The sequence below is a fragment of the Phragmites australis genome, chromosome 17, assembly GCF_958298935.1.
Source record: "Phragmites australis chromosome 17, lpPhrAust1.1, whole genome shotgun sequence".
Taxonomy (NCBI): Eukaryota; Viridiplantae; Streptophyta; class Magnoliopsida; order Poales; family Poaceae; genus Phragmites; species Phragmites australis.
This window is the reverse complement of record NC_084937.1, coordinates 12,434,971-12,449,525: the sequence shown is the minus strand read 5'-3', so window position 1 is coordinate 12,449,525 and position 14,555 is coordinate 12,434,971. Positions and strand designations below refer to the sequence as shown.

General features: G+C 44.8%; 1 pseudogene; it reads left to right on the top strand.

The window, feature by feature from the left end:
• The first annotated feature begins 13,285 nt into the window (after window positions 1–13,285).
• On the top strand, window positions 13,286–14,342 carry LOC133897759 (small polypeptide DEVIL 15-like; annotated as a pseudogene).
• The last annotated feature ends 213 nt before the right edge of the window (window positions 14,343–14,555 follow it).

The following is a 14,555-nucleotide window of genomic DNA, read 5'->3' as shown; positions in this document are numbered from 1 at the left end:
TGACTTAGTTGATGCGCTCCAGCTCGGGCATCCCTCGCACCATGCCGCGGCAAGCAAGTGCACGGAGGGAGTCAAAATTTAGGTGCCCGAACCTGGCATGCCAGATCCAAGCCTCCTCAGTGCCCCTCGCAGCGAGGCACACTGGCTGCGCAAGGTTGACATGGAGCACGTACAGGCATCCAGCTAACCAGCGAACTCGGCACAGGAGGCAACGCTGTGGGTCGCTCAGCGTGAGGATGCCATCCTCGATCCCCGTCTTGCAGCGCGCCTCATCTAGCTGACCGAGGGTCACCATGTTGCTGTGCAGCCGCGGGATGTAATAGACGCCCGTGAGGGCGCAATGGTCGCCGTTCTTGCAGGCGAAGAGCACCGTGCCACGGTCCTTGATCTGGACACGCAAGGCATCGCCGAACTTGACAGTGCCGCAAACGAAGGTGTCGAGCTCGGAGAAGGCGTTCCGTGCTCCTGTCATGTGGTTGGACGTGCCCATGTCCAGGATCCATTTCGGATCAACCGGCTCCCCTTTGTGACAGAGAGAAGCGAGCGCGCGCTCCTCGTTCAAATACAGCTCGCCGCTTGTGAGCTCAGGCTCAGCGGCGGAAGACAACTCACAGACATGGGCCATGAGCAATGTGGGCTCGTCGTCCCCATTGTCCTGCTGCGGCTCAGCCACTATGAGATTCGCTTGGGCCAGCTTCTCGCGATCACGCTTTGCTTTCCGGCACTCCTTGGCCCAGTGACCCAGTTTGCCGCAATAGTGGCACTTGTCCTTCGAGATGTCACGGCTCGTAGCCTGTGTCGACCCAGACTTCATATCACCGGCACCCCGTCACGCCCACTACTGCGACGGCCGCACGAGCACGAGTTCGATGTGCTTCCCCCAGTTGCAGCGCCACGGGAGGTGGTTTCGCCATTTCCCTTGTCCGTGCGAGCTGACCACTCCTTCTCTGTGAGAAGAGCCAGGCCTGCGTCTTCATCGTCTGAATCCCCAAGGTCCTCGACAGTGTGAAGCCGGCCGATGAGGTCCTCGATTGACATAGTGCGGAGATCAACCAAAGTTTCATGGACATGGCGATTTGGCAATACCTACGTGGTACAACCTGAAGTAGCTTGCGAACAACCTTCTCTTCGGGTATCTCCTCGCCAAGAAGACGGAGGTTGCTGACCACACCCTGGAGGTGGAGGCTGAAATCCTCCACAAGTTCGCTGCTCTTGAATCGCATGGACTCAAAAGTTTGGCAAAGTTTCTGCTCCTTTGATTCCCGCACTCGATCAGCGCCCACTCTCATGGATTTGAGCATGTCCGAGGCGTCCTTGGCGTTGTCCTTCTCGGCGAGAGCATCTCTGGTGGCACCGCGCGCAAGATCGTTGAGAGCGCCTGGTGGTCTTCCTAGAACGGCACGTCGCCGGTGTCGACGACATCCCACAGGCCCTGGGCCTGCAGGTTGACACGCATCAACACCGCCCAATCAGAGTAATTTGAGTGTGTGAGCGTGGGGTAGGAGACAGAGCCACCCTCCTTGACGACCCGCTGGATGACCATCTGCCGGCCGCGTTGTCCTGGAGGCGACAATGAGTGTCGCTGGCCATTGCGCCGCGGGGTGCTTGAGTGGCTGGGCATGGGGGCCGACATTCTGCTCCGGTACCAATTGTTAGCCGCACCCGGGAATTCTCTTGCCTCTCACCTAACTAGCTCTAGCTCCGATCAAACAAACTCAGACTTGGGATCAACATTCACAGGGGCAATGTGAGGAGTTTTGGTGCTGCGTTCTTCACCCTTGCAGCGTTTTCCGGTGTTCTTCTCTGCTTAAATAACAACAAATACAGACTCGAAACAATCAACAAAGAAAACGGGAGAACCGTTGAGGCCTCCGCCATATGTGCCAATACTCCACGCGACGTGCGCCATCTCCCACATCGAAGCAATTTTGGCACGCTCTACCCCTACAGACTCGCCCCAGGCACAATCGTGGCCAGAGCACGACATTCACGCTGCGATATGCTGACGTGCACATGCAAGAACGAAGAAATGACATGCTTTGTTTAACTTCCTGCTCGGCGCAGGATTATGCAGTTTTCTAACAGGTCTTAACATCTGTCAAGGATGAGCTTAATAATTCTTGTTCTATGCATCAAGGTGACCTTCCTGGAAGCTTCCAACTAAGCACTGCTAGGATATTTTTTGGAGTCACTAAACAACCTGCATCCACCTTTGTTGCACGGATGTGATGGATTGTCTGGTTTTACTATTGTAGCTCTCTGTCATGGTCATGGTCATGCATAGTTTAAGCTTTTGCTAGCTCCTAAGCTCTAAGCAGATAGATTAAGGAGTAGGATAAGTGTAGGGTCAGAAGTATGCCTCCTAGTGCAGTAACAAACTGCCTGCGTGTGGAGGCATGATGTTCTTTTGATATGGCATATCCCTTGCCTTGTGTACAGTGTACCTCTATATAAAGCCATTGCCTGCCTTCCCTCTCATACCACACTATCCATCACACCACAAGTTATCTAGCTGCACTCCTTTTCCTTCTCTCATTTGCCTTGCACCAAGCTTCTTTTTTCATCAGGCCATGAAGCTTGGAGGACAAGGGAGGCAGATGGGGAGGCTCAACAGAGCTTTCAGGGAGAAGAGAGCTAGGTTCTACATTTTCCGCCGCTGCGTCGTCATGTTGCTCCGCTGGAGCGATTAGATATTGATCTCCATGAGAGATCATGTTTTCCCCTCCATTCCGGATATGATTTTTTTGGCACTGCCATTTTGGTAAGGTTTAGGTCTTGGGTGTAGTTTCTCTGTATAGGCTGGCCATGTACTGCTACTTCTAGTGGAAGGGACCTTTTTCTCTTACTTGCCTGTTGTTGCACGTAAGGGTGGCAGATCGAGCACCCTAGTCGAGATTGTCTTCTTTTTGTACAACTGGAAGAAGATTGATACGAAAATCATCAATTGACTGTTCTACAACCTGTTGCTTTACTGTGATGACAATTACCAAGTTCTTAAAAGTTGCATGTTGCAAGAATTGAGATTATATGATGGCACACTTTTGTGATGAAGCTACTTCTTAATAGTTCGTAATGATTCGTATAAGATGCTTTGTGCTTTGAACCTTTTGATGGAAAGTTGAGATCAGTTTGTGTGGTCATACTCTTTTCCCTCTCTCTGCTGCCAGGGCCATTAATCTTGATGCATATTACGAATGTTCGTTTGTCATAGTGAACTAAGCGAAGAAATATTCCCTTCAAAAAGCTAAGTGAAGAAATTTAAGATATTGTGCATATAGAAAGGAGTAACAAACATTTTCCCCGTCTTTCATTTGTTTTCCTTTATTTATTTTTGGTGAAACGATGTTGACAGGACGCCAATGGCAAAGGAGAAAATGAGAACTTATGGAAGTGTGGTACAAGAGAAAAGCAAATGAATGGGTGGCAAAAAGAAAATTTTCTGTTCCCTTGTATTAGAGAATGAAAAGTGTTTAATTTTGGGTAGACTGATCTAGCAAATGAATGGAATCCACCAAGAAAACACACTGCAATCTTTTTGGGTGGAAGCTGACTAAAACACAACACAGCTTTCTTAAGTGGGAGCTGACTAAAACACAATACAATCTTTTGAGTGGGAGCTTAATGAGAGTGGATATTGACCGAATCTTGTCAAATGTCACTGCAATATCTTACTCTTGACTAGTAAAAAAGAACTACTGTAAATTGCAAAGTGCATTGAGCACAGTGGACACTGGTACTTTCTTTCTACAGTGATCACTTCCAGTGTGTTTATTGCAAATTCTTGATCCATGAATCTGTCAGATTTCAGTGTAGCATGGGGAAAAAAGAAATCATGGCCACAGCTCAGACTCCTGCACGTGCTTCAGTGCCTTGGTACGTGCGTGCTTGCACGCGTGCGTGCGTTTGTCCTCTTGCTCACCTGTTTCCTTCTGCTTGGTCACATCTGCATCGCTGTGGTTCTGCATAATATATCCAGCGTTGTTTTCTTCTGTTTCTGGTTCCTTAAGAAATATGGCGGGAGGAGCTGCCTTTGCAGAAGACAAGGCCCTTGTATTCCTGGTGAGTACTATTTTCTTCTCCATTTCAGACTGCAGCCGGTTAATTGGTAGCTTTGTCCTATCTGAAGCTGTGTAATATCTTATTGTCCTGTAGCTGCTTAGGTCTTGGTTAGAGCTGTGATGCATACATGCACTTGTACATAAGGACAATTAGGGACTGCTAATAGGCTTTGGTAGGCTTCATCCTTTCTGCTCAAGACAGTACATATCCCATTAAGCAAGAACTAGTTTTTTTGCGTAGGCGCTTTACTAATAATTGCTTTGGGGAAATCATTCTGACAGCCAAGCAGTTAATTAGATCCTTTGTTGACTTTCTGTTCATTCTTTGACACTCTAGAGCCTAACGCTTTATGATCGCAGTATAAAAGTTATGTAACTTCAGTGTTCCATTTTTTGTCTCCTGGGGTAATGTTTATACCCTCACAGTTGTTTGTAGGAAAATAGTGGCAGTACGAGTTTATTGCTTATTAGGACTGACTTGTCTAGGTGACTGCAGTTCTTATGCCCACAACTGAAGACACATAATTACCATAGCAAAAAAATAAAAAATAAAAAAAAATCTGCAACTGTTGAATATTACAGAATGTAAGAGTTCCAGTTCACTCAGAAAAAATTGATAAGCTTTGATTGATTGCACTTAACCATTTCTAGGTAGACCACTAGCTATAGTACATAGCATGTACAAAAAGGTAGACCAACCATAATCCACTGCTGGAAAGAAGGAGGTAAACAGGATGGAGAAAAAGGGAAAACATGACAACTAAAAATGAAACAAATGATATAATGTCTTAGCCTGCGAAGCATGCTTTGGTGCAACCTGGCATGGCCATGAGCTGGCATGGCCATGAGAGTGCCTTCATAGTTTCTACTCCTGACTAATATTTGCCTACCTAAGTGTAACCTCTCCATGCATCCTTGAGGAATTTAATGGAGGAAAACATCGGTCGGAGTTCAGTCATGCCCAGGGTTTTTCTTACCGTTTTTGAAACAGTAACCGCTCCTGAGCGGTAATCGAAAATGTGCGGTTATCGCGATAACCATTCGAAATTCGGCTGAAAATTGCACAAAATTTATTTGCTACAATTTGAAATTTGGACAAAAAAATGCCAGATACTCCGTTCTGTCGATCTGTCAAGCGGTTTTCTCAAATTTTCCGCATTATCGGTAACCACTTAGTTTTGTCGGTAACCGCTCGGTTTTCTCGATTTATCGAGCGGTTTTCTTGATTTTTAGTGAAGTTCAACAAAAAACCTAAAAATTGGCTCAATCTTGTAAAATTAATAATTAATTCATCTAAGCTTCAAATCAAGTGAAACAAATTTTGCTGGTTCCCTTGTAACATGATCTACATGATAAAAGTATTTATACTCATAAAAAGTTGAAAATTTTCTATGAGAAAATGTATTTTTTAAACATCGGTCGGAGTTCAATCATGATCCTATGTCTTTTAAAAATACATGAACTCGTGAATTAGTTATTGTAACATGCAGGATTGTGTAAATATGTTGCTATTAGATCAATTCATAACTGACCCATCACACCTCCAAAATTAGTGAAACAACTTTTATTACTTGATTTATACTATTCTTTATGTAGGAAAAATAATTGTAGACATGAAAAAGTTAATTACAGTGTTGTTTTTTTAACATATTCACTTTATGCTTGTGAACTTTGTAAAAATTATAGAGAAATTAATAAAACTCTAAATGAAGTGAAATCAATTTTAAAAATCCTCTTAAGATACATCCTACACAAGAAAAATATGTGTTTGCATGTTAAGCTTTTCCTTAACATGAGTTAATAACTAAGCCGCATGCTTCAACTTTATTCATTTTTTCAAACTTCCTCTCTATAGAATATGATGCAAATGACATTATTTTTGAAAAAACATTTCACAGAAGGTCTTAGAATTGTCTCTAGGTTTTTAGGATTTTTTTATTTTTTTGATTTATTATTATTTTTTAAATTTTCTAAATTCAAATTCGGTTACTGTTCGGTTTCTGAAACCGGACCGGAGCGGTAAGCTCGGTAACCACGAATTTCAACCGGTTATCATCGATAACTTGAACCCTGGTCATGCCAGCAGAGGAGCATGACGATGCACCGGCGGATTATGTAAAACCTCTAGGGCTCTGGCCACCTTCCCCTTCTGCTTGCTCTGGCTCATAGTCCTCATGGCTACAAGTTAACTTGATGAACTGTGATCAGAGTAGGACACTTAGCTCTCGGATGATTATGATTGGAGCTTGCTGTGGTGCAGAACTTGTAAGGTGGCTGGGGTTTATAGAGAGGAGGCAAGCATGTAGCTCCCCTCCTCCCATGCAACCTGTTAGAGTATGTGAAAGCATCACCGAGATAGCAAAGCCAAACACAAGAACAACATCTACATTCTTGGAGCATGACTATAAGCGCTACTCCTCATATTTATCTGTTTGTCTTACTATGTGATTACACGATGGTGCCTAATATTTATAGGCCCAGGAATACAAGTCCTACTACAACTCTATCCCAAACGACCCAATTTAAACTCAAGTCTATTGTTAACCGACTTTGTACATATATTCGACACAAATCCTAACAGACTCCACCTTGGGAGAATATGCACGCCAACCTTATCATGTGCAAACCTCACTACTACATAAATTATTTTCAGAGGCGGTTCGTAATCCGTTTTCACAAGTGTTTAGTGCACCCGCATGTGATCGAAGGTCTGTGGAAATAGACGATTTCTACAGACACAATCTCCACAGGCGGTTCACTTAAGGAATAGCCTGTGAAAACCGATTTCCACAGGGAGTTTCTTAAGTGAACCGCCTGTCGAAATGGTTTTTACAGGCAGTTCCTTAAGTGAATCGCCTGTGATAATCACTGTCCGAATCGACGTTTTTTTGTCCAAAAAAAGCGAAAAAAAACTATTTTTACTTGAGGAACCCTGCAGCTGCCCCGTTGCAAGTCACAAGCCATGCTATATTTTCGCATTGTTTTCAGTTTTTGCTTTCCATGGGAATCAAACCCGCGACCTCCATCCACTCTACCCTTGCACACGAACCCCCTACAACCTCACCTATCAAATACTTGTGTTTGAAACAAGATATTTTATCATTTTAACCTTTTATGCCAAAGATTTTCACAGGCGTTTCTCTTCAGGAACTTATTGTGAAAATCGATTTTCACATGCGGTTCCTTAAGTAAACCACCTGTGATAATTGATGTGAACCACCTTCGGTAAAACAGCCATAACTTTTACATACGGACTCTAATTTGGACATTTTTCTCCCTGATTTTGTCGGGTTCGGTGATTTTTTAGGCCAAATTTGACTTGTAAGATTGATTTTTCGCTCCCGAAAGTTTCTGCACTATTTTCGGAACACACATTTGTTTACATAGCCGTCACCCCTTACATCTCAAACTTGAGCAGAAATGTATTATGGTTACTATTCAAGTGCTACTGAGGTGGGAAAAATAAGAGAAAAATAAAATAAAAACTATTTGTTGCCGTGCTGACGTTTGATAACACTTGATGCTATTGTTATCACTAGTACTTTTATAAGCAGAGTCTTGTTATTGATAGTGGGGGTTTTTGATCTTCTTCTAGTTGATCTTGCTAGAGATGTTGAAGTTGGTAGTATTATTTTTCTTCTCCGAGTTTACTTGTATTAATAGGACTTATGGTAACAATAGCATATGTGTGATCAAAACTTTTGTGTAAAACTTTAAATGATTATTTGGATACATAAATTACCTTAAATAAAAATGTCTTCAACTACAAGGTTGTAGATCTCTTCGAGGGCTCTAATTTTCATATAAAATTTGTTTCTACCTGAATTTGTATGAAAAAGTTATAAATTTTTTATGATAATCTATCATTTATTTTCATAGGCAGTTCCTTATGTGAACCATATATGAAAATAGCCCTCCACAGGCGGTTTCTTATATGAACCTCCTGTGAAAATTGTACCATTTTAAAAGGCGGCTCATATAACGATCCGCCTACGAAAATAACTATTTCCACAAGCGGTTTCTTATGTCGTCCGCCTTTGGAAATCACTCAGGCAGTTTGCCATATGACCCACCTGAAGAAAGGCACCTTGGTGTCTCAAAAAATAGTTTCTGTAGTAGTACCTCTGTGTACTTAGACTTGAGTCATCTAGCTCCATTGCTCACCTTGAGTGGCCCGACAAGGATGCCTTCTTGTTAGGAATGAATTTCGCAAGGTTTGCAGCTCCCTCCTCCATGATTTCATCACAGTCTTGCCTTCCTACATCACCTTCAAAGTCTTCTTATCTGGCGCCGCCTGATACAGCTAACCTTATTCATTCAGAATTCCAAGCAAGATTAGATTCCAACTAAATCCCGGCATATGCCGCACACCCTCAAGTAGCACCTCATGTCCATTATACATCTTTAACCTGATGTTGTCAACTCCCATAACACGACCTGTCATCTCCCAAGTATGCAATACCAAGATCACCCTCAATGTATGAAGAGAACCACTCTTTCTTAGATGTTGCATGATAGGAACTTACAGAATCTAACAACCACACTTCACCACATGACTTTTCACTCGATAGTACGAGAATATGATCATAACTACTTCTTTTCCATATGTCAAAGTAGTGACCAAGTGCTATAAGATTTTTCACTTGTTAGTACGAGAATATGATCATAATCCTAAGCCCTTAGCTTGCGCATCGGCCCACTCAGGACTTTGCCTGGGCCGTGCCTTGGCCTAACCCTACTGGCACTGGGTCCTCCCTGCCTGGACTCACCCATGCTCGGCCGATGCACCTTGGGCCACAGGAGATGCTACTCGCGCGAGCCTGTCACAGGTCGGCCACAAACTGTCAGTCACCAGCCATTAGGGTCCTCCTGAGCAGATCCGAACTCCATATCAAACTGCATCCACATGTCCTAGTTGTGCACGTCTCCAACCTCCAAGCACATGTGCCCCTAACCGAGCACCAGGATAACACACGAGCCACCGTATGCATGACCAAGCTGCCTCCTGCAACTCAACACGTCTTCATCAACCTCTGAGGCTACCATGGCCTTCGCCATCATCCTCGCTGTTCCACCTTGAGCAAGCAACAACCGTTTTGATCTGGATCGATCACCTATCAATCAGATCGCGAATCAAAGCTGCTGCACCCATCCGCGACATCTTCCAGCCGCACCATCAAACCTGGCCTTCACGTCTGACTAGCCTTGATCGAACTGCAGCCTCCAGCTGCTATCAACCTGATCTCCATGTCTGGATAGTTCTCCATTGATGCAGCTCATCTGACGGTTCAAGCCTCCATGCTCGAAGTATCCAAATCCACCGATCAAAGTCGTCGATCGCCACTATGCTCCGTGCGGTGTGGAACATCGCCTCATGCCTTCAAGATCTTTCACCATGGCTCTAGTATCACTCGTTAGAGTACGCAAAAGCATCATCAAGATCGCAAAGCCAAACGCAAGAATAATGAGACCAAGACACGATGCTTTTTAAAGAGGTTCCACCATTGACCTACATTCTCGAGGCATGACTGCAGACGCTCCTCCTCATATTCATATATTTGTTGTATCATATGGTTACACGATGGTGCCTAATATTTATAGCCTCAGAAATACAAATTCGACTACAACTCTATCCCTAACCACCCAATTTGAACTCCAAATCTATCTATAACCGAATTTGTATATATATTCGACACATATCCCAACACAACCCTGCTGATATTTCTTTTCCCCTTTATCTAATTTCATGGGACAAATTTTTGAACCTGAATGTAGCTTATTTTTCTTGTCGGAGACAGAAAGCTTGATCTTGTTGACGGATACGATCATTTCAGATAATGGACAGCTCATCATGCTGCTGCTACCCGCATACAGATTCAGTGGGTTCAGCATGGTTTCAATGAAGGTTCTTGGTATCTGGCAGTGCTTCGTGCGGCTGGTATCTTAATTTATGCTCTTCCTGTCTTGCTTTGCTTCTCCATGGTACACTTGGATAGCTCACCACTGTAAATTGTCTGCTTGATCTCCTTGCAAGAACAGTCGTGATCTTCTTGCATTTCCCAGATCTTCTTGGAGTTGGCAGTATTCAAGTATCTTTGAGATTTCCTCATGTCGCCTCGATCCGTTCGAAAGCTGCTAGGAAGGACGGAATGAGTACACGAATCATCCGCGCTGCCGGCATATCTTTTGACCGAAAAGTAGTTTTGAGTGCACTTATTTCTGATGATTAATTAGGGCATAATCTTTTGTGTGCCTTGGGCTAGGGGTGCTTGTCTTGTGGAGTTGTGGACATTTTAGCCGTGTGATGCTGCATTATTTACTGAATTTTCATGTCTTGCCTAATTCCCAGTCAAACGCAAGACATGATACTTTGTTTTGTATAGGTTTGTCTGCTGCTTTCCATGTGTTAATTTTGTGAGCCTTTTAGTTAATTTCCTATCATGAGAATATTTTCTGCAGCATCCATTAAGAGTTTTTTTCTCTAGCATATGGTTGTATTAAGTTGGCTGGGTCTTAGTGCTGACCTTGATTCTATGGGTTATGATTGGAAATAATGGGTGCATGCAACACTGGTTGACCTTGTGTTGAATCTTCTGGATGAATGCTAGTCAAGCATATGACATAGCATGTCTCAATGCTGGTCATGCAGCACACAAGCACTGTCTCATGTTAACCAGCATTTAGCTCATGGTCAATGAGTTGAATCTTTATCTTATGAGCATCTTTAGTTGCTTTCCCTATTCCTTTCCCAACATTTGATATTCATATTAAGATAATAATAATGCAATCTAACTTATGGCGAGTAAGCTTGTATGTCTCATATTGAGCTTATTTGCAAAAGAAAGAAAAAAACTTAGAACCTGTACTTCTAGGCATGCACAATATAACTCCTTGATTTACCTGTAGCAATTAACACCTGTATTAATTGATTGGGAACATTTGCTATATGACACAACTAAAGTGTAGCTTTAACTGTAAGACACGATTTTTTTTATATATGCTGATGGACACTCTAGAAATATGGATATTTGCCAGAAGACATCACAGGCATTAAAATATTAATACCCGTCTGAAACAGGATCAAATGTCATTTTTGCCCTTGAGCCCGCATGTCAGATTTATCTTCTACTTCCTACTCCCTTTTATCTTCTCCTTTCCTCATCCCCTCCCAAATGTTCTTCTTGCATGGCGGAGGGCCGACTGTCGCCAAGCTCGAGCTAAACGGCCGCAAGCATTAGCATCCATGGAGCGTGGGGAGGCTCTTCGCGGCCTGGGCTTGGTCAGGGATGGCTTAGAGCGGCCGGTCGATGGCAAAGCTCATGGCGGCCATGGATTGATGGGGAGCTGCACCATAGCTCGGCCAAAGGAGGCAGCAGCGTGTCGAGCACGCGAAGGCGAACTTAGCCAGGGGGAATTCAGCCGACAGGCCCAACCAGAGCACGGTCAACGATGGTGAGACAGCAGGACGGAGCGAGGTCGCATGGCGGAGGGCCGGTCGTCGTCGAGCTTGAGCCAAATTTCCATGGGCATTGGCATCCATGGAGCGTGATTTTGCGGCCTCGGCTCGGTCAGGGATGTCCCAGAGTGGCCGATCGACGGTGAGGCGGCTCACAACGATTATGGAGGTTGGCGAATGAAGAAATGGCCAATGCGACTCGGCGGGCTACAAATCCAGGATGATGTAGGGTCAAGGGGATACGCCAAGGGGTGAGGAGGATGTGGAAGAGAGGGATTGGATGATGGCTCACCGTGGAGGACAAATTTGGCGGTAGGGCATGCAGTCCTTTGGCCGGAAGTGGATGCGACATGATAGCTTCCATTGGGGAGAGGGAAAATGGATGGAGGCCAAGGCTTCAGGGGCTCCTAACAATCCCCTCTGCAAGAGATCGACGCTGGAAGAGCCTTGGAAGGCGGTGGTGAGCTTGGTCGGCGAAGAGGACGTGGACGAGCACCATGAGCGTGCAGAGGGAGTCGACATCGGTGGCAGCTGGAGCACGGCCGGGCCGGACAGTAACGCGACATAATGCTATGTCAGGAACGATGTGACGCAGGCTTTGGACAGACGCACTCGGCAGCAGCCGCAGGAACAAACACAACAGAGCTTGGCCACCGGGCGGTGGCACCACCTTGGCGTGGCACAAGGCTCGGCCACCAGGCCGCAACCTGACCACAGGGCAGCGGGAGGCCGGCCGGGCTGTAGCCTCTAGGGTGGGCAATAGAGCATCTTGTGAAGGGTGACGACGGCTCACGCTAGGGCGGTGATGGCTCTCAGGTAGGGGGCGGTGGCAGCTCTCAGGCAGGGCAAAGGTGGAGAGATGGCAATGGGGAACGAGACAAGAGGGGGCACGCAGTGAGTTGGGGTAATCTAGAGTCATTTACAAAAATTTCTCTCACCCAAATCACAGGATATAGTATTTTAATGGCTTGAGTGTGTTCCAGCAAATAACCACATTTTATTAGTGTCCGACAACGTACATTAAAAAAAAAAGTGTCCTGTGGCAAAAACCACACTTTAGTTATGTCCTTTAGCAAATTTTGCCTAATCGATTCTTCCTTTTTATTCTCTATGTTAGTTTAAAACGGTTTATCTAATAAAATGTTAGTTTACAACGAAGCATTCGGATTTGCATCCGAGTGTTAAAGATCTGCAAATGCTGTCCTGGACCACGGTTACCATTGGTCTTGGCCTGGTAGTTTAGCGCTTGATTGGTTGCCTATTGCCCTAGTGCTTAGATTAATCACTGTTCAATTCATTAGGTTGCTGTGTCTGTGGTAGCCCATTCAAGTTGTTGCAAGTTTACTTTAGGAGCCTTGGTTATGCCGCTTGAACCAGTTCAAAGGTTACCTATTTAGAGTATTTCATGATTGATGAAGTTACTTTAGCTCCCTCTGTGTTCAATTCATCAACGTCGCCTAGTGCCGAACTGCTAACCCAAGTGTTGTTTGCCATGGAATGAGAATATATGATAAGAGCAAATTTCAACTGTGGAATTTGTCATATCCATACTGACCATTTTCTGGTACCTGATTGACAAATGTATGCACAAGTATTCCTTGATTTTTGTGTTAATATTATGGATGACATGTCTCTGAATTCTTTGCACTAATTGTTATCCCCTACCATTCCACTGCCTGCTTTTTTCCACCCAAGAAATATATCTTTACGCTATCTCTGCGACTCTGCCCAGTGTGGGGAAATCCTATATATTCACCAGGAACTTCCAAGTATGGATCTGATTGGATTTGTTGTAGCCAGTCTGAACAATGCACATGACATATCTGCAGGTAAGGAGCAAAAACAAATCCCTTATCCAGTCCATTCTGCGGTTGTTTTCACATCTTCAGCCATACTACTATAGCCTTTCAGTGAGTGCCCATTTAGCAGTGTTAAGGGCTAACTGCATCACCAAATAGCAGTTTTTCAGGTAACCTTGACTGCTTGAGGACCATGAACAGCCTTTCTTGGTCCCATTAAACAATCAATGAATCAATCCATGCTCGCCTTTTCTTGGTTGCCGGCAGGCATGTATGTCCACTTGATCCAGTCCGCGGCGCGGCGCACGGTCCTCAATTATGGAGCTCTGCTCCTCAGCACCCATCAAGGGTCCATCCATGATCACATTGCTATGCAGGTCAGTACCCTTCTGCCCCTAAACCCTTATCCTAAGCAATAGAAAATAGCAGGAGTATGCACTTGGACTCTGAAGTGTCCCCTCGAAGGCACAAAAGTGCTGACTGCATGTGGGGTGGGGGTGGCCTGGTGGCTGTGGTGGTCATGAGATCCTTGCCCTCACTATATAAAGAAGGGATGCATCACTGCTCCCCATCACCAGCATCTTCAGCTGAAGCTATCTGAAGGGGACGAGACCGCAACAGTGAGCCTGACCTTTGCGTCGCACCCAGCTTGTTGGCAGCCATGGAGCAGGGGAAGAAGCAGCAGAGGGGGAAGCTGCAGAGGGTGCTCAGGGAGCACAAGGCCAGGCTCTACATCATCCGCCGATGCGTCGTCATGCTCCTCTGCTGGAGTGACTGACTGATCTCAAGTCTGAAGGCACAGCACAATCCTGTGCCCTCTTCTGTTCATCCTTTTTTCAGCCTTCATCTTTTTTGCCTTGCCATTTTGGTGGGTGGATCTCATGAGCAGCTTGACATGTCACCACATTTGTACGAAGGCTCTTTGTTTTTCTTGCCTTTTGTGGCAGGCAAGGGTACTTGTTACTCCTGTAAACATGGAGGGAGTTAGATGTGAATACAGACTAACATGTTTTCATTTTCTCTCGAATTTGATCTTCTTGGACACTTGAACTTTGCAAGTCCATTTGGAAAATTTCGAAGAATATACTTCACAAATCAGAATTCGTATGTCCATTTGGAGATAACTTATGTGCATCTTTTGGATCCTACTTTTGATGAAGCAAGCATGGTGGTCTGCCTTGGTTTTTTGAAAAGAGTGCATGTAAGGTTGCTTCATATTGAACTAAATGCCGGCTTGTAATA